This window comes from Ochotona curzoniae, unplaced genomic scaffold (genome assembly GCF_017591425.1).
Source record: "Ochotona curzoniae isolate NIBS_2020 unplaced genomic scaffold, NIBS_Ocur_1.0 scaffold_4701, whole genome shotgun sequence".
Lineage (NCBI taxonomy): Eukaryota > Metazoa > Chordata > Mammalia > Lagomorpha > Ochotonidae > Ochotona > Ochotona curzoniae.
The window spans coordinates 2,408,292-2,426,905 of record NW_024467122.1 but is presented as its reverse complement, the minus strand read 5'-3'; positions in this window follow the sequence as shown (position 1 = coordinate 2,426,905).

Genomic DNA, 18,614 nt, shown 5'->3' with positions numbered 1-18,614 from the left:
CTGAATGAAATGACGTCTCTGGTCTTTGCCAACCTGGGAGTCATAGCTTAGTTTTCCTTTTGGCCTTTAGTTGGGTAGTGAGTCACACTGAAATGAGAAGGACAGGTGGGCACTCCCAGGAGAGGCTGTGAGTTCTGGGTTCTCCTGGGGAGGCATTTTGGGGTTGGCTCTTCCATCTCCATTCCAGTGCAAGCGCTTAGATGGGCTACCTGCTTTCCAATCTTCCACTCACTTCCCAGTTGGGCCCCTGAGACACCTGGGTGTTGAGAAGACAAATGAGGCAATGCCAGCAGCGAGACAGCACCCTTTGTCCAGCTGTTTGTCAGGAGCCGCTGGCCTTCCCGGGGCCGGCTCCAGGAGGTGGTGAGTTGGCCTGAGTACACAAAACCCCAGGTGTTGCCTCTCTCATCACTGCAATGAATGGCTCAAACTTATAGACCCCGGAACCAGACCTCCTCCCGCGTACTGACCAAAAAGCTGACACGGCTGGACAAAGTGAGCCTAACTTCCTGCTGTGGCTCCCAGCCCTGAACGTGGCTGCCGTGCGGGCTACCAAGGTCTGCCCCCTCCAGGAATGTTTTCCAAACACACACATTCACAAACATGCTTTTCTAAAGCAAACACATTTTTTAACTAACTTAGGTTTCCTTCATACCCTACAGTCAGAAGCCCATGAAACACAGGCCTACTGTGCTGGCTTCCCACCCACACGTCTCATATACGTGCATACACGCCACACACACGCACACACACACACACACACACACAGGGCTAGGTGTGTGTTCTGCCAGCACATCTGGCTTATCCCTCATCACACAGCATTTCCAGTAAACAGACCCCTTATTGGTAAATCCTTCGTGGCTGCACCTACAATAGAAGTGGAGCTGTGCCCACTGGGGCATCTCCCAGGGTGCTTACCCTCACCTAGCGTCTCCAGAATCAGGAATCAGCACTTCCCCAAGAAGACCCACTGTGTGGAGCAGGCAGCGGCGACGCCCCTAGAGCCCTCCTGCCTTAGGATGCACCCCTGGTCCCCAGGCCCAGCAGAAACAGGATCACAAACCGTGAGTCAGGAGAGTGACTCGCACGCTTCGCTTGAAATACCGCAGGCACACACTCCTGCTTTACCCAGCATCACCCACCAGGCAGGGCCGGAACACGGACACGGACCACGACAGACAAGCAGGCTACTGAGCAGTAGGGTCGGTGGTCTGGAGTTTCTCCCACAGATAAGGCTAACAGTGAGGACCACCTGGATGGCTACATGTGGCTTCAAGGAGCCTCACCTTGTACACAGCACAGTCCCTCAGCCTCCTGCCTCGCTGCCTGGCCTGTCCAAACCCAACAACGGGCAGACATCTCAGCCCGCATGCAGATGCCCCGCCCTGGCCACAGTGGGACTCCACGGCCACACACCCTGTTTATCTTCTGTCTCTCCTCAAGGGTTGAAATCCTCGGTAGACAGGAGCTCGGTGCGGCTGGCGGGAGCCGGTTCCTTGGAAATGGACTCCTATCGGTAAAATCCCACGGGGGAGGAGCTAAGAGGCTCACAAAGTGAGGCAGCAGTTTGAGTTGAAGAAAGCACTTTTTTATCCCCTACCCCACTCCACATCAGAACGCAAGAAAACAAGTCTGAGGGAAAACAAATCACGAAGCAGCATTAAAACCCGTCATGGGCCCAGAAAGTGAGACAGGGCAGCCTCTCTACCCAGCTTCAGCCACAGAACCCACCACGGAAAATCTAGCCCTGTGCATGCTGGCAAATCCTAAGCTTAGGCACATGGGGTGGGTCGCACAGACACACACACACCTAAAAATTTAGGTCTATGTAAAGTGTGCCCACCAACTTCACAGCAGTCAAGAAACATTGGAACTTACTTTGGGTGCACTTGGTCCTCTGTTCCCAGGAGCAGTGCTGTGTGTGCAGTGTGTCCTGAAATGCACAAGAGTGAACTGATCACTGGGTCAGCGTGCCGCAGTGGGAGCTCACTCCATCAGTTAAACGCGCGGCAGCCCGATAGTGCCCACGTTGGCGATGTATCCCCTGCTGGATTGTCTTGCAGGTGGATCTCTCAAGATGTGTTGAGGTCATGAGGATGGAACCCGTATGACTGGATTGCTGCCTGTCTAAGGTGATAGAAGCAGAGATCTGTTCATCCTGCAGCAACATAGCAAGGAGGGCGGCCGATGAGATGGGCGGAGGACGCTGCATCTGCGGTACCTTCATCTGGGACGTCCCAGCCCCCAGCTGCTAAGATACAAGCGCTTGTTGTCAAAGCCACCAGCCTGTCTCCTGTTTACCCCAACTCCAGCTGGCTGACACAGGCACTGGCGCTGAGAACGGAGGGCTGCTCTGGGGGCAACACGACATAGAGCAGCTGGTGGCGGCCTGGCTCCGAGGCTGCCAGAGTGGAGAGAGACTGTGTGCTGTGGCTGACTCGGGGTGACTCCATGGATCTTCCAGGAACACACGGCCCCCCGTACTGCAGCCTCCCCTCTCCCAGCTTCTCCCTCTGCAGGCCTCCTCCAGGGCTGCACTCCTCGGGGTTACAGCTTCTCCACCACTTCCTTTGCCTCACTATCAGGATGGATGGGACACACAGACAAGGAAGTGGTGGGTTCCAGCAAAGGACCAGGAAAGCCCTCCTGGCACCTGCAAGGGCTGTCCCCAAGGCCTTGCCCTTCAGTGGCTGCTCATGTTGAGCTGCGCCTCAAGGCAGCCCTACTCAGAATTGAATGTTTCTAAAGGAAAAGTTTACACCTGCTTGGTTGAGGTGTATGTTAATGAGGTAGCCTATGTGAACCAATCAAGGGATTGACATCCGAGCAGCCTGTTTTGCATGTTAGTTTGCAGGGTGCTCAAGGAGGTCCATTTGGCAGAGGCAACAGCTGAAGATCCTCTGCATGTGCCCTGCCCCCATCCTCGCCTCCCTTGGGACTCCAGCGGATCTACTTCCCTGCAGCCTCCTTCCGGTCCCTCCCAGCAGCCTCTGGGCTCCCTATCAGATGCAGCCATGGAATCTGCTCCTGAGAAGAGGTTGGGACATTTTGAACAGCAGCTAGACACAGCCAGGCTTGTCGTGGAGGCACTGCCAAAGTGGACACTTGTGGCCCGAGAACTCATGCAAGCTGTGTAAACCCTGTTGTCTTCATGTTAACCGTAAGTAGGTTAAGGACAGAAACCTCCCCAAGGGGGCGGTCTTGGGTCCCGAGGGTGTGCCTTTGGGTGGGGTGCTTCTCATGAAAATCTTGATCACCTGAGCTCACAATCAGGCCAGCTCTCTGCTTCCTGCCTCACCCTGTGGTTTGTACCTCTGCACCTGCCACAGGCAGCCTCCAACACTCGGCGACCCAGCGGCCACCTGAAGCTGCAGCCATCAATGCATGCTAAAGCAGCCCTCTTCTTTCCTAAAGCTGCTCCTCTAGGGTTTTTTAAAGGAACCACAAGCATTTCCTCAACCCAGCTGTGTCTCCACTTGGAGAGCACGTTGAGTAGGTGATGTTCAGAAAGGAGTCTGACATATGCATGGCCCTGCCCTGAGCAACTGCCACCCCTCACCCTGCCTTAACCTGCACCCAAGGGGATGGCTCTGCACATGCGTCGTACAGCTTCATGCAAGGGGCTGCCCTGGGGACCCTGCCCAGCCCCTCTCAGCCTGTCCCTCATGGCCTTTGCTTTCTGTATTCAGCAGACAAGCCTGGCACGGGCAGACTCTGCATACTCCTGCCCCTTTGTGGAAGCTTCCAGACCTTCCCTGCCTGTCCAGACTCTGCTCCTTTCTTCCCCCTCCCCATCTCCACTCTCCAGGATGTTCCATCACCTTTTATAGAAACCAACTTCACCTGCCAGGGAAGGGGTCCTCGCTCGCTCTCCCAGCCCAGAGGGCCCTGTGTGCTGGAGCCCCTGGAAGGAACGCGACCGGAGCTGGCCTTGCTGTTCTCGGGCCACTCCTTAACCTCATGCCTTCCCCTTTCCCCTTTTCCCCATTGAATGACACTCAAACCCTCACTCCCTGGCCTCATAACTCCCTATTCCCTTTCAGGGCAGCCCAGGCTCGAGCATCTGCAGTCCCACTGCTGCCACCAAACCTCCTGCAGTGTCCCAGGGCCGTGCTGCCTTTCCCCAGAAAGCTCCAGACGGGCCGGCCTCTCCTGCTTCTCTCGCTCAGAGTGGGCAGGATGAGCACCTGAGAGTGGGTCCCAGGGCCAGTTACCATGCACAGACACCAGCCACCCTCCCATGCCCCAGGCTGACACCCCTCCCCAGATGCTACTCTGACCTACGTCCCTGCTTTGTGCTTTCTCCACTCCCCACACCCCGGGACACCCCCATTTTCTGCTCTTTCATCCGTGCTTTGGAATCACTACAAATCAGGTCATGCTTCCCTGCTGCCTATCTGCAGTTCATATTGTTCCCAGAGCCCTGCCTGGAAACCAGACCCTGCTTCCGGCCATCTCCCGCCATGTTTGCTGGCCACAGGGGCAGACTCCCAGCACCTGGAGCCCATCCGTGTCCCTAGCCAAGGTGGCCTTCCCACAGTCCAGTGGGCCTCTGACCAGTCCCATTCTGCCTTCCAACTTGTGCTCTACTCAGGACCAGTGCTTACAATTTCAAAAGCAAGCATAGTCAGATGCTCCTTGGCTTCTAATCCTTTAGGGGTCCCCCAAGTCCTCCTGGATGGAAGCCACAATTCTCAGCCCATCTGCCAGCCCCCAACACCTGCACCTCTCTTCCCTGGCTCACAAAGTGTGTCCTCCAGCACACAGATGGCTCCCTGAGGCCGAGAGTCACACCAGGCTAACACTTGCCTGGCTAATACTTATTCCTGGCGCCTGGCTATGCCTGGCGGGTAGAGACTCGATGGTATCACCTGAACAGAAGGTATGACTGACTGGACAGAATGACAAGCCACATCCTGTGCTTGCAGCCCATGGCCAGCTCCCAGATCCCAGGCATCCAGGGTTCAGAAAAAGAGCAGGATCTCCAATTTCCCCCACTGGAGACAGAAGCCCAGAAGAGATACTAGAGCAGGGGCGGGGGCATGCACACTGCAGCTCCTGTTTTGCTCTCCCCAGAAAAGCTATCATGCATGACCCCTCCCCACTGTCCCTTGGAGCCACCAGCAGGGCCTTACCCACCGCTCCGAGCCCTGGTCCCTTCCTGAGGGTGGAGAAGCAGCCACATGGGCAGCCTGAGCCCACTAGTTGCCATGCAACAGCCACAGCCTGAGCTCAGGCATGGCCAGGAGCTGGGCAGCAGGGCAGTGCTGTGGTCTGGGCACAGTGCAGTTAGTGTAGGGCCCCAAGTCTGGTTGCAACAGTTCCCCCACCTGCTTAATGTTTTTCACCCACCCATGTATAGCCATCATTACCTGGGATTTGGGTGAGGGGTGGGGCTTCTCTGATTGGTCACTCCCTTCTCAAGCCTTACCTATAAAAGCCCATGGGAGGAGGAGGTCAGTCTCAGCCCTTTGGGGCTTTCAGGGCTATTGGCCTCTCCCCGCTCTGGGCACAGCTTTGTCAGCTGGGCTTTTCTCTCTCTCCCCACTCTGTCTACTGGGGAAGTCCGGTGAAACATGTGTGCTGGTAACTGTGTTGCCCTGCTCAGACACCAATACTGTGTGTTCATGTGTGCCCAGGGCCGCTCAGAAGGCCAAGGCCACACCCTGTCCTCAACCCCTCTCCCCCTGCTGCAGAACGAGGGACCAACCCCTGAGAATTTGAAGGGAGTAACATTCTGATGACAGTTGGGACAACCGTTGAAGCTGAAACCCCGGGCAGGGCTCAACTGGAAACCAAGAAGAAGGCACAGTTACCCTCAAAGAGCAGTGCAGAGAGGGTGGCAGCGAGGCCAACAGGGCTGGACAAGCTGACTGCAAAAGGGGAGGGCACAGAGGTGGCGTCAGGGGCCTGTAAGGACCTGAAGGGACAACAGCAGAGGGCCAGTGTCTACTCGGAGGTTTTGCCAAGGGCCCACCTGGACTGGCAGGCCAGTCGCTACCACAGCCATGGAGCAGTGGAGTCCTGCCCCCTCCTGTTCCAAAGACAGGCTGGTGGCATGCAAAGGGTGGTCCTAGGCTGGAAGGCAGTGCACAGTACAAGGGCCCACTGCTCCAGACAAGGCAGGAAGCAGTTTTTGCGGTAAACCCACCCCTCATTCATTAATTCATTCAACAAATACTTATTGAGCATCCGGTGTGGGCTGGGCCCTAGGAATGTAATAGCAAGCAGAAGGACAGCCCTGCCCAGGCGAGATTCCAGATGGCTCTAAATACTCATTCTAGAAAGCTCACCCGTGTTTTGCTGAGTGAACTTAAACCCTAAGACCTGACCCAGTTTAGGTCTTCCCTAGGGGACGCAAATGAGGATCACCAGTAGAGAGGGGCAGGAGCAGAGCAGGCGACAGCATCACGGGTCATTGTGCATCATGCCAAGGGTGCACAGCAGAAGGCTGGCACAGCCAAGGGGGCACTGAAGGCATCTAACACAGAGGCTGAAGGCCCAGGCAAGCCGCCTGGGGCAAGGCCACAGCAGGAGTCAGGACTTGGGGCTAAGCCCTCCCATGGGTGTCGTGGTAGGGAAAGCAGGGCACAATTGCTGGCCAGCGATAGAGAACCCGTACGAGTCCGTAGCACTCTGTGCCCTGGCGCTGGCTACGTGTTATGCAGAAGAAACTGACTCCAGGTTACCGTGGCTGCCGGCGAGGCCTCACGCACTTCTGTTGTGTATGTATGTATAGATGTGCAAACGTCTCCAGAGCGTCCAGCTCTCAGTGTAGCAGAGCCAGGGCCTCTGTCCTCTGCACACAAGATGAGCTGTGGATTGGAACAGGCACGTGGCCTGTCACAATGGCAGGGAGAGAAAGAAAGTGAAGGACTGGAAAGTGCCTCCTGGCTTGTCCTCCACCCACCCCCCACACACACCTGCCAGCAAACTTTTCTCTACGATGTCCTAGGCTTGAAAGTACCAGCAACTACTATTTGATAAGAAAACAAGAAATGCGTCTTCTCTCAAATGAATTCTTATACATCTGTGAAAGAGTTGGATAAGACAGGGGCAAGTTCCCACACGGGCTGCCATGACAGGAATTAAAGGTGAACGCGCCCAGCTCAAATGGTCCATCTGAAGCACCTGTCAGCATCATAAAAGAAAAAGGCAAGAGCAAAGTAGAAAAAATGTGGAATGTATCAGGTGGCATGAACTCATGCCCACACCCACGCTCAGGAGGACTTGACAAAGTCACAGCAAAGTGCCCCTGGAGGAGCACACTGCCAGGCATACGGGTGCCCAGTGCCCCCCTCGAGCAGGGCCCCCGGTGTGGGGAGAGCCTTAGGCCGGCCTGTAGCAGTGAGCCAGCTGGAGGCTTGTGGTGGAGTGGCTCACAGCAGACATGACAGTGTGTGAAGCAGGCACCCCCCAGGTTCTTCGGGGAGAGCTTGACTCCAACTGCCCCGTGTCTACCCTCCGTGTACTGAGTTCACGAGAGGCTGGGATGAGAGGCTGCGCATAGCATGGTTGCATTCATTCTCTCTGGCGTCCACCCCAGGCAGGTCACCTTGCCTCTACTTCTTGTCAGAGCTCCCTTATGACCTACCCCCGTCCCCCGACACACACAAGCTCAGCCCACGAGGGGCACCTCACTGTCCTCTTCCTCCTGTGAGATTCTGATAGCCTCACCCCGTCTACCCCAAGCCTGGCCAGCTGTCCCTGGCTCCCCAGGACATGGCCATAGTCGCCAGGGTCAGGTGCTGCCTGTACGTTCTCTGGGCAAGGAGCCAGCAGAGAGAGCTCTGCTGCCAGCTGCCACACAAGGACACGGGCATACCCCTGTTCTTCACTCACCCTCCCAGACTGGGACACACCCTAAGCTGTGTTCTTATCCTAGCCACGCATGCTTGCCTTCTTTTAAGGAAGGCGGGGGGAGATTTTTCCTTTTTTCCCCTCAGTGAGACCCTTGGATGCCTGTGGGGGCACCTAAGCCTCCAGAGGGCTACTCTGCTCCACATGGAGTAGCTTCTGGCACCACCACCACCACCTCCTGGCAGAGCCTGCCCAGCGACAGGCCCATACCTCTGTATGATCCTTGTCACCCACCTCTTTCTGTCTCCTAGTCATCCACAAGCTTGTGGTGTGGCCAGGGCTGAGCCTGGCATGCCTGCGGCAGCTCCGATAAGAAAAGTAAAGGTTAAGAAGGGAGGCCCAGTGCCAGCTCCTGGCCGGGGGGGAGGGGCACTGGCTGCATACCCAGGGCCAGGGTTGGTTGGCATGGCAATGGGCAGGTCTGGGCACCATGTTCCCCCCCTCTTCCCATAGAAGAACCATATAATAGCTGAGCTTCTGAGTCCCTTCTGTCCATAAGTGAAGCCGAAGTACAGCTAAGAAGCTTACCTGGATGTCCAGGTGAGGGTCCTGACCGTTCCCAGAAGCAATGCAGACGTGCCGGCAGGCACACCAGCTCTCCCCTTAGTTCGTTCACAAGATGCTGGGAACAAGGACAACCTCACTCATTCACCCTCCCCGGCGTCCACAGCCCCGGGGGTGGGGCAGGAAGCCAGGCTGCCCTGGAAAGGCCACTGTTGGCCCCTCTTTCTCCATGCTCTTCTTTTGTAACCCACACATGTGTCGGCAACCCGCGGCCCAAGCAGGAGTCCAGTGCTGGGCCTGGAGCATGTTCTAGGTCACTGCTTACATCTGAAGCTGTTCTCTCTCAGGGTCTAAGCACCCCTCAGAGGAACCTCTTCCAACTCCCCACAGTGAAGCCCAGAGCCCCATGTGGGGACGCCTCCCAGGAGGCCTCCCCACCTCATCCTACCACAAGGACTCAGGGAAGCAGGGACGGACTGGGGACTGAGGAAAGGGCGAGGGTTGGGGACTGTCTTTGTCACTCCACTCCACCAACTGCTCTTCAAAGCTTTGACTCAGCTGAGTTTAGCAAACTAAACACTGTTTTTTCAAGGACACACCCTGGACTAAACACCATTCAACATTTGAAAAGCTGTGCCTAGGAGAACGAAAGAGAGAGTGTGCACGTGTGTGTGTGGACCAAGAGTCAGAGTTGCATATTGGATCCATGGAGATGGCCTCCAGGGCCCAGAGCTGTCTGGGTGGAGGGCGCAGTCAAGGGAACTCCCCAGGAAGCCCCACCCATGTCCATCCGTGTGCACCTGCACTCCCTGTCAGCCTCAGCAGGAGCGGGAGCATCACGAGGTCCTCCTGGCTGCTGCCCCAGCATCTCAGGTACAGGGAGAGAAGCTCCCAGGCCTGCCCTGCTCCCACACAGGTGCCACCTGAAGGAAGTAGCTGCTTTCAAGTCGTTCCTGCTTCTTTCTGCTTATCATGGTTGTCCACTCTCTTTGAGAGCCTATCACAGCTCTCAGCTGGGACAGGTGCCATTTGGCAGCAGCAGCCTGGGGATAACTCTTAATGCAGAAATACAGCCTTGTGGGTCTGCTCCAGGTGTCCTGGGGGTGTGGCCATGTGAACTTGACTTTGATGGGGAAGCATGGTCCCTCTGCAACCTGATGCTGGATGTCTGACCTCCAGTGTCTTGTCATGAAACACTCAATAGCACACGAACCTGCCCTGTGCTCACAGAGGGGCTGGCTCCCTGCAGGGACTTCCAAAGACATGATGGCCAGCATGAGCCATCAGCTCAGCTCAAGGCCCTGCCACGCGCTGCAGGGAAAGCAGTGCCCACTGCTGTCCTCCAGGCTCCTCATCGAGTGGTTTTCATATCCAGAAAAGCTGAAGGAAGGCCTTGAGGACACAGACACCAGAGCCCCGGCTCTTGTGGCACTGAGCACCCAGGAAGGCAGCAGAGGCTGGACCTACTGGCCTGAGTCTTTCTCTATATGGTGTGTGCATCTCAGGGGTGAAGGTGTCAGACAGATTGTTTTCAGGTGACGCATTGGAAGATGATGTGCTGTCCCCAGCCCCACCGGTGCAGACGTTGTGGCTGCTTCCCTGCGGGGGACACACAGTCCCCTGCGCCTTGAAGCCAACACTGCAGAAAGATGCTGGGGGGCCACCTAGGCCTTTCTACTTACACTCCCCGACATGTGTCAAGCACCCGTGACAGGCCTGGTGCAAAGGCAAGGCAAGACTGAAGGCTGAGAGGCCCAGCCTCCTGGCAGTTCACTGTCCCCTGTCCCCCTGCCCTCCACACTGCACAGGGAAGGAGCCCAGAACTGGCTCAGCATGATCCAGGCCAGCACCAGCAGGGGCAGGGCCAAGACTCTAGCGTAGAATGTGTTTCCAGCTCTGGACTGAGAAAGCTGGGGGCAGGGAGGGATCTCTCTTTTTTCCATAGACCAAGGCTCATGGTTGGCATAAAACCTGGGATAACGGGAGGATGCTGGATGCCCCATGTTGCAGGTGTGCACAAGCTCGGCCTCCGGGGCCCGCGAAGGGGCAGTGTGCTGTGCTTAGTTTCTTTATGATTGTTATGTCACATACACACACTCACCCTCTCTGTCCTCCCCCGCCCCCCACCCCCTGCCACACAAAGCTGTGAGTTGCTGTTTCTGAATCCTAAGGCAGAACTGCAGAGCAGAATGGCCGATCTTCAACCTCTCCACTTCCACTTGGGGATTCTCTGAGCCTCGGAGCAGCTCTGAACTCGTTGGCTCCCGCCTTGGTCTGGAACTACTGAATCATAATTCCTGTAGGCCCTGGCCAAAGAAGCCCAGGACGGCTGAAAGCTCCCACCCTTGTTCTGGATTGGGTTTGCTCTAGGCTGCTGCAGCCCCCAGGCCCTATTCGGCCTCCCGTTTCTTCCCAGTAGCCCACAGCTAACATGTCAGAGCATCTTAAGGCTTACTTGCACACCAACAACCATGAAGTCGCAGGGCACCCCTGCCCCACCCACTTCCACAAACACCTCCCAGTGACCCCAGAGAAGACTGCTGGCTTTAAGACGCCCCATTTTCAGGAGTCCCTGCAGCCCGCTCCATGCTCACAAATCCAAGTGGAAAGGGAGCCCAACAACGGCACGTACTGAAGGCTCACACTCCTGCCTCACCCTCCAGCTCAGGGAGGGTCTCGTTGGAGGGCCATTGCTTTCTTGCCAGGGCTGGGAAGTTAGTGGGACCAAATGACCATTGGTGCTAGCCAAGTGTCCACGGGCTCAGGAGCTGTTCACACGGACTCGTGCTGATAGCCGCGAGCCACCACGGTCCTGTCCAGCGCTCCCAGGGCCACCCAGTGGAGCATCCAGGGAGCTCAGTTAGCTGGGCAAAAGGGCGAGACAAAAAAAGAGGTTCCCGGGGGGAGCTCAGCCCCAGGCACACAAGGAACTCCCAATGCCAGGCTGGCTAGTCCTGGGCAGCAACAAGCCTATCACAGAACAGAGAACGGAAGCGGGAAGGGCCACAGGGCCAGTCTTACCCTCTCAGAGCTCACAGATGGGGAGGGAGGATGCAGTCTCCCCCTCCACCCTTGGTGCGCCAGCTCCTCCAGGCTCCTGGATAGCATCTTACAGTTCAGAGGCCAACGCGCACTGCGGAGCTCGCTGCAATGTGCATTCCCCACCTAAACTGATCCACAAGAGATCGGGGGCACCTATGACAACCAGCAGGTGCCTACTTCCTCCCTGGTCCACCCCAGGTGCCATGCAGTTAAGGACAGGTGGCATGATCCCTGGGCAGGGACACAACTGGGAGGGCGGCAGCGACCTTGGGGTGGAGTCAGAAGAGTGCAAGAGAAAAGCAGACAGCAGCACAGGACGAAACAGACCAGCACTAGAGGTCGCGTGGCCACAGGAAGGAAGGAGTCCACTGTGACAACAGATATGAATTTTCTTGAGAAAGAAAATGAAGAAAGGTGGGGGGGGGGAGATGGAGAGAAAGCAGAGAGGGGAGGGGTGAGACCTCTGCCCCCTGAGACTGCTGGGGCAGACGACCATGGACACTGAGACTCGAGCCCCTGAGACAGGCCCATCAGAAAGACAAGTGGTGTTCTAGACTCAGACTTTTGGAAGTACAAAATCTCAAAGCCACACAAGGCAGGGGCAGCGGCTGCACTGAGTAGCAGGGCAGTGTGCCACATCTGGCTGGCCACACCCACGTTTGTGGCATCTCTACCTTAACAAAGCCACTGACCCCAGGGACTCCGTCCGCAAGGACCCAAGGCTACCAGGTCCCACCCAGAGGGCCCTCCTGCAGACAGCTGTCTGGGCACCAGGGGAGCTTGCCTTTGGGGTGCAGCCCTGAGTGGCCGCAGGACGAGGCGGCCCAAGGGGTGTGTCCCAGGCTGGCCAAGAGTAGAGGTTTCCATAAAGCATGCCATGCAGGAGGCCCATCAATAGCACCAGCAGGCTGGCAAGAAGAGGTGTGTCCAGCCGCAGCAGCCATAACCCAACACACACCTAGGTCGCCTCTGACACTGCGACTTGGTGCTTTCCTAGTCACCTGTGCAGACGGGCCAGCCACCAAGAGGTAGCTGAGATGGCTGGCTGTGACCTGTCCCTAGCAGAGGACATCTGGGTCACGGGCCTCAGTGACCCCATCTGTAAAATGGGAAGCTTGGTCCTCATGACCTCATGGGGGACCCCCTGGGGTCAAAGATGCTGAATTTGCCTTTTGAAGGAAAAGTAAACTCGTCTTCTGGAACCTAGAAATTGAGGAGAAACAGTTGGGGGAGGGTGAAGTACCTCTTGTCATCGGGTTGGTGAGAGGTGGGGTGAGGGGTCCTAACACTCAGTCCCAAGCAGTTCCCTAGATCTCTGTCTGTCTCTGAGGGTTGAAAAACCTGAACCACCAAACAGCAGCAGCAGGAGGAAGAGAGGCAAGAAAAGCAGGAGGTCCCCACTCCGCGGGCCAAAGAATATAAAGAAGTGGCTTTCCTCACTCCTTCCCAGTCACAGCACCCTGTCCCCCTCCTTTGCATGGAAGGGAACCTCACAAATCCCACCCCACAGCCTTCCTCATTGTAGCCAGCCCCCAGGGCAGGGCATCCCCTCTCGATGCACTGTGAGCTCACCCAGGCTGAGGGTGGCAGCGGGAGCCCTCCCCGGAGCCAGCAGACAGCTGACCAAGCTAGGACAGAGCCCACCAGCACAGCATGAGTCATGGAAAGGGCTCAGAGAGAGCACCACAAGCCAATAAAGCCCCTGGGGAGAGAGGGGGACACAGGCCCTCGGGGTGGGGGCTCCTGCAGCCAGCCCAGAGTGAGGGCCCGAGGAGCTAGTCCCAAGAGAGCAGGTCAGGAATTCAAAGCACTGACTAAGCACAGTGGGCTCAACCTAACGAGCTTGAGCCTGTAGATACCTGGGGAAGAGAGGGTCCCGTGGGAGGGGGGTGGGGGAAGAAGGATGCAGCAGATGGGGGAGGTGTGGGCACAGCACAGGGAGAAGGGTAGCCATTATGGGAGGGAGTTTCAAGAAGGAAGATGTAGAGGATATGGGCCCTAACAGAGTGGATTTGAGAGAGGTGCAGGGAGAGGGTAGGCGTGGGAGTCACTGTGGGCGTGGAATCCTCAGGACCTGACACGCTGCACTTCCGAGTTTTCCTTCCCTAGATAGCTGAGATTGCTCGCACCTTAACCTGGATGTCGTGGAGACGAGTGAAGAAGCTCCAAGCCTTGTTCAAACTCCTCATTGCCTGGCACCCTCGTCGACCTCCAAACACGGAGCTGCCGGGTAGAAGCTATGGATGCTACAAGTGTGTGTGATGCATCCCCCACCCCCAACCCTGCCTGCCCTTGGAGCTCCACAGGTGCAGTGGGGTGCAAGCAGTGTTGTGCCCCTGACTCCCAGGACCTCAGAGAAAGACAGCAGGGTCCCCACCACCTGCAGCACCCTGGATCTGGAACATTGGAGCCCAGTGCAGTCTGTGACCCCCCCAGGCTTGTTTCTTTCTTTATGAAGTAGGAAGAATTTTTCTGGTGATTTGTGAGGGCAGCATGGCCTTCCAGGCCCTTGAAACAGCGGTCAGAACAAACCCCTGGAGCTGCCTCCTGTCCCTGAGAACACGAGATGCAGGCAGCCAGGGCAGTGGCAGCACCACCTTGAGAGGGTGAGGAAGGAAGAGGCCAGACCCCACTGCTCAGAGCACTGGGCAGTGCCAGCAGTCTGCAAAGCAGAAGCAGGGATCCGCCCAGGGGCCAGCAGAATGCAACCTGTGGTGTTTCATCCATTCATTCCTTCAACATTTCTGGAGTGCCTAGAAGGGACCAGGCATGCTGAAAACATTCAGGGTATTTTCACAGTCAGACATGGACACTTGGGAAAAGATGTGTGAGTCCCCAAGCTGGGGGTCACAGCCGAGCACCCCAAAGGAAGTCCAGCTGCCTGCCCAGGAGCCAACCCTTCCCTGTCCATGGCCTGAGCTGGCGACTCGTACACAATGGCCCTGGTAACCATGGGCACTTGAGTACCTGGGATCTTTCTTTCTCTGTGCAGGATTCCCCCAGCCACGCCCCTGGGGTCCTGCTGGGACACTGCTCTGGGCCAGCCATGACCCTTGGGGTCCTGCTGGGACACTGCTCCGGGCTCCCCACTGAGTTGGGGAGGAGCTTCCGGTCTTGGTTTTCATTCGCTTTGTCTGACCAGAACCTGCGGATCTCGAAATAAAATGTTGTACCCAAGGAAGTTTGTTGGACTAATTTCTTGTTCCGTTCTGCGATTCTGTTGCACAGGCCTCACCTTCCCAAGTTCCCTGCAAATATCCAATACAAAGCCAGCAGAGAGCCCACCGCAGCCTTGCCTCTAACAAGGCTGGCACTGTTGGTGCATCCTTCCCCAAACATCGCACGGTACCCTCTGGTCATGCTCAGCCTGGGCCTGGTGGTCCTGTCTTCCTAACCTCCCCTGGAAGAGCCACGAAGCCCAAGACACCATTCCTGGAGCCCAAATTGTGGTGCCCGACACTCTCTCCCAAACTGAGCCACAGTAACGCTGTGCAAGGAGCTGATGTCAAAGGGAGCCCAGCTAAGGCCAGAGGCATGACGCAACAGGCCAGGCCTGCCGGAAGTGCCAGCATCCTATATGGGTGCTAATTTGAGTCCCAGCTGCTCCACTTCCCACCCAGATCCCTGCTAATGCACCTGGGAAAGCAGCAGATGGCCCACATGCTCAGGCCCTGCACCCACATGGGAACCCAGAAGAAACTGCTAGCTCGTGGCTTTGGACCCGCCCAGCTCCGGCTGCTGCAGTCATGCTTGGGGAGTGACCAAGAAGAAAGAACATCTCTGTCTCTCCTTGGCTTTGTAATTCTGCCCTTCAAATAAAAATATATCTTTTTTTAAAAATGTAAAAAGGAAACCCAAATGCTGGCAGTGACTGTGTTAGAAGGACTTTGTGATCCATTGAGCCCTTGGGAGGCCTTCGTGAAAACTTACTGCTTGGTCTTGGTGCGGGTCACAAAGGCCCATTCTGAATGCTGCCCTTAACCGCTGCAGGCACTGAGGGCACTACGGGCACTGCAGGCAAGCAGGGCATCCTGGCTGTGTGTGCTGGTGTCTCCATGCGGACACTGTGGGCAGGCTGGGCATCCCGACTGCTTGTGCTGGTGTCCCCGCGCTGCCACTGCGGGCAAGAGGGATGTCCTGGCTGTGTGTGCTGGTGTCTCCATGCAGGCAATACGGGCACTGTGGGCAGACTGGGCATCCCGACTGTGTGTGCTGGTGTCCCCGTGTAGGCCCTACGAGCAGGTGAGGGATCCCAGCTGTGTGTGCTGGCAGCCTGCACCGTGAGCACAAGCCTGGATCTCACAGCCTCACCCACAACCTCATCCCAGACAGCTGAGTCAGGATATGCTAGCACGAGCTCACATCTCATCCCATTTTACAGATTGCAAGACCCAGGTACAGAGAAGCGAGGTAATGTACATGAAGGTATACAAAGAGGACATAACAGAGCCAGGATACAAACCGCAAAATCTGAAGCAGACCCATGTCCCCTCACATCGCACATGCGTGCACACAGCTGTTTATGGCCACTTAACACTTCCCAGACACAACTTCTTGCGCCCAGCAGCCAGGGACCCCAGGTCCCCTCCCGCTGCTGCCAGTTCTGTGTCTCCCCAAGACTCTGAAATCAACTCTACCCGAAGAGAAGGAGAGCCAGGAGAGCACAGCAGCCAGTTGTCTTCACACAGAAGGATGTGCCCATCCTCCCCAGCGGAGGCCAAGGTGGCTCCCTGTGAATGGTAGTCCACGTGCCAGCCAGCTGGGCAGCACCTGCCAGCTCACAGCATCCTCATGGAATCCCACTGTGATGTCTGCATGCTCTCTGGATCTGTGTTTCTGTTCCATCTCCCAAGTGTGGCTACCCCTTTGGTGGCCATGAGGCCCACGGCACCAGCCAGCAGCTTGCCCCGCCAAGATCACCGATATCTGTGCTCCCTGGTTCCATGAGCAACAGGCACGAGGACTGCTCCATGCGGAAAGAAAGCAGTGATCACCTCCAAGATGGTGCTTGTGCACGCATGGCCATGGAGGACACGGCCCAGGCTGGGTAAGGAAGACTATGATTCTAGAGCTGCCAGCTTGGTGTCCAGACCTCAGTGTGGAGATGTGCACAAACCTGCCATGGCCGTTTTCCTGGTGCCTTAGTTCTTGGAGGTGCCTCCATGTCTACTCCCTCCCAGTCTCAATGCTCAGGGCACTAAAGTCTGACCCTTGGTACAGCTCCCCAGGACCAAGCCCGAGCTCTTGCAGGTGTTCTGAACTTGAGATCACATGGCACCACTATGCTGACATTGAGTTTAAGTGCCCTCTGTTATAGCTCCTGGGAAGTCCACACTGACCCCTGCACCATGCCCACCTACACAGCAGCATTTGTGTGTGTGCACAATTGTGGCCGTGCTGGCACCCTAGGGTCCTTGTCACTCTTGTAGTTCACAGGCTCCCAGGCTCTGCTCCATCTCCCATGTGACTTGCCACTTGTCAGCACTATAAATCTAACCCCTCTCCTGGGATCCCAGGGGCTGCTCCATGTGGGCCCTAGGCCATTCTCTGCCACCTACCCCTTCTAGGAAGGACTCCCAAGACCCAACAGAATGAACACATGGCCCCATTCTCCCACCACAGCCTGGCCACAAAACTGAATGGCCCCTAGTGATGTCTCCCTCTGGTGCCTGGCTCGCAGCAGGTACATCATGATCGCTCAAGAAGAGAACGCCTGCTTACCAGTGTGCCGTGCACCATGCCCTATTCAAATGAGACAGATTCAGGAGTAAGGGATCATGGGGGAAGAGTTTGACTTTCCATTATTAAAAAAAAAAAAGATTTTACTTGGTCTTATGCCTTCTTTTATGCTTTTTCTTTTTATCTAAAAGCAAACCGGTCAACCATCCTCAGTCCCACAAGAAGGGGACCATTCGAAGCAATTCAGGAATCCTGGGTGCTACTTCCAATGCTGAAAGGCCGTGGAGGAAAGGAGTGGGCAAGGCATGAGCTGAATTTACAGATGAAGACAGAAGGAAAGTTAAAGGGACCCTCGGCACCGGGAGCAGCCCTTGGAGCAGGAAGCTACTGCCCTGTGCTGACAATGACCTTTGTCTTGGTAAACAGGGAACCCGTTCTGATTGGCCAGCCAGGGCACTAAAGGGCACCTGAGGCTGAGTTTCCACTCTTAACTCAAGAGTGGACAAAGGACCACTCTTGGGCCAGGGGCCTCAGCTCCTGTTGGAACGTTTCTGCACTTGTGCCAGCTTGCAGGCAGCATCCCTTGGTCTTGCAAGGAACAAGCACTCATTTAGGAGCTAGAGCCTTTTCCAACAACTAGCCTCCTCACAAGAAGTAGAAAACAGGCTGGGGACAGCCTGGCTGTGTTGCCTCGCTGTCACTTTGTGTGCTCCCTTAAGAGGGACTTGGAAAACACCTCCTTGTCCACAGAGAACTTTGTCAAAGCTGCATGTACTCAGATCCCTCCACTGTGGCCAGCCATGGTCAAGTCAGAGCTGCCCTGATCCCAGCCATGGTCAAGTCAGAACTGCCCTGATCCCAGCGGTGAGTCCAAGCATCCCCAAGGCCTCAGGAGTTAGAAACCCAACGGCATCTGCCCTGTGGCAGGAAGTGTGGTTAAGGGCTCGGGGCCCAGCAGCCTAGGGCAGGAAGACCAGGCCCTCTGCTGAACACCTGTGACTTGGTGCCACAATGTGAGTGAACCCAGCCTACTCAGCAGAGAGCTGAGTTAGTCCCATGCTTCAGCGAGGTGTGGAGCATGTCCTGAGCAGGCAACACCGCCAACAAGCAGCAGTGGCCAGCACAAGTCAAGAAGGAGGTAGAAAAGCAAGCGCATGGCGCAGCCATGTTATTCAGTCAAGTGTCCACTCAGATCTTGTGCATGTTCTCATTGGAGAGTTGGCCCTCAGTTTCAAAGCAGTCTTCCTGTAATTAGATGTAAGCCTTTTGCAACATAACACATGCAATACATGTTATTTGAAATACACATATACATATATATATACATATATATATACACACATAGAAGTATGTATCTGAAATAAACACACAGAAAGATGCTCAGTAGCACTAGGCACCAGCGGATGAAGGTGGGCCCAGGCTGAACTGACACTGGCACAGCACCTAAAATGGTGGCCCCATAAGACAGAGAACACCAACATCGGGGGTGGGTGTGTAAAAGTCCAGAAGCACTCCTTCACCATTTGCCA